Consider the following 2,047-nt stretch of genomic DNA (forward strand, 5'->3'; position numbering starts at 1 on the left):
TAATTGTCTATAGCTTTGTGGGTCAAGAGATTCAAAGACCAAAAAATCAAAACTAAGTTTGCACGCTTCAACAATTAATCACATTAATTGTATGTCAAGATGGTTAGAATATAAAAATTCTTTAAAACAAGGTAGTATCATCTCCAAATTATCAACAGCCAACAAGGAGCACATTGACAAAAATCGGCAGTATATTAAATGTTTAATTGACATTGTTATATTTCTTGGACGGCAGGGACTTCCATTTAGGGGTCATCGTGAAAATGATGATGCTTTAAATAAAGGTAAAGATAAATAAATAATATTCTTAATGATTATAATGATTTGATTACCTTTAAAAATTAAGTATATTTCAATTTCTTATTTAAGGTAATTTTAAAGAGCTGTGCATGTTGTTTTCAAAACATCATATTGAGTTTGAGAAAAAATATATTTTCAACTCAACTAATCATACTAGCTGGGCCATTCAAAATGATTTGATAAATATTTGTGCTTCATATGTGAGAGATAATATTGTTTCTGAAGTTAAAAAGTGTGGCATGTTTTCCATTTCATGTGATGAAGCCAGGTAAATAAAAATAAATATTTTTAAGAATGATGCTTAGTTATTTTGGAACAGTTTAAAATAATAAATATTAATGTGTTTGAATACAGATCTCATAAGAAAGAGCAAATGTCCATCTGTATCCGTTATACAAACAATTTGGAGGTGAAAGAACGTTTTTTAGGATTTGTTGATGTATCATATAGTCAAAATGCTGATGCATTATATTCATCCATTATCGACTTTTTACATTTTTGTAATTTATCTGATATTCCAATTGTTGGCCAGTCTTTTGACGGAGCAAATGTAATGTCTGGTCAGAAAGGAGGTGTCCAAACTAAACTTAAGCAAATTTATCCATACGCTATATACATCCATTGCATGGCTCACAAATTAAATTTAGTGATTGTGGACACATGCAAATATTTGAAAGTAATCCTATTATTTATTATTTGTTTGAAAAATGTTTTATTAGGTACTTTGTACCAATTAATAATTTATAATAATTAAAACCTTATTTTATTTATTTAGGATCTTAGAAAATAATTTAATGGACTAGAAGCAATATACGTACATTTCTCATATCCTTCAAAAAATAAAAAATTCAATGAAATTCAAAATCAACTTGGTTTGAAAAAAACATCATTAGTTCAGTTAAGTGAAACAAGATGGGCTTGTCGTTTTAAAAGTTGTAGCTCAGTCATACAAAATTATGGTGTATTAATTCAGTCTATAAAAGAGGAAATTGATGCTCAAAAAAATAAAGATGTTGCAGAAGCAATTGGTATTGATTTATGTAGATTTATATAATTTAATGGTAACAATAATTTATTTTATTATTCAGTGAAAAATATTGAACTTATATTATTTTGTTTTAGGTATTATTTCAACAATTAAGTCCGATGAATTTGTAATATATTTATTCATATTAAAGGAAGTTTTACAAATTATTCATATACTATCAAACCATATACAATCAAAATCAGCAAACCTGGGCAATTCTAAATCTTTAATAACTGGAGTAATTACAACTTTACAAGAACATCGTGATTCTGAACAACATTATACTACACTTTGGAATGAAATGCTTGAATTTAGCACTAAATATGAAATTTCTCTTGAAATTCCTTTGAAATGTAAAAAAAAATATGAAAATACTGAATTAATTTATACTTTATAATTATTTGTTTATTTTGTTATAGCTGTACCGAAGAAAAGATTACGAAAAGAGCCATCTCAACTCAAAGATTTTGTTTGTTTGTCAACAACTAGTGCTAGTGATGATCATACTGCAGATATTGTAGAAACGAAAAAAAACTATTGGCAAAAGAAAGCTTATTATTGTATATTAGATACAATGATAAATGTTTTAAAAACAAGATTTTCTGAAGAAAGCCTTCAAGTAGCCTCATCAGTAGATAATTTACTAAAATTGAATTTTGAAGGTTCTTCATTTTTAATTGATCATTACAAGGTACATGTAAAATACTTATTATTTTTCAA

General features: G+C 26.4%; 1 pseudogene; it reads left to right on the top strand.

Moving 5' to 3' along the window:
- The first annotated feature begins 18 nt into the window (after positions 1-18).
- Positions 19-1,853, top strand: LOC111033159 (annotated as a pseudogene).
- The last annotated feature ends 194 nt before the right edge of the window (positions 1,854-2,047 follow it).

This window comes from Myzus persicae, unplaced genomic scaffold (assembly GCF_001856785.1).
Source record: "Myzus persicae strain clone G006 unplaced genomic scaffold, MPER_G0061.0, whole genome shotgun sequence".
Lineage (NCBI taxonomy): Eukaryota > Metazoa > Arthropoda > Insecta > Hemiptera > Aphididae > Myzus > Myzus persicae.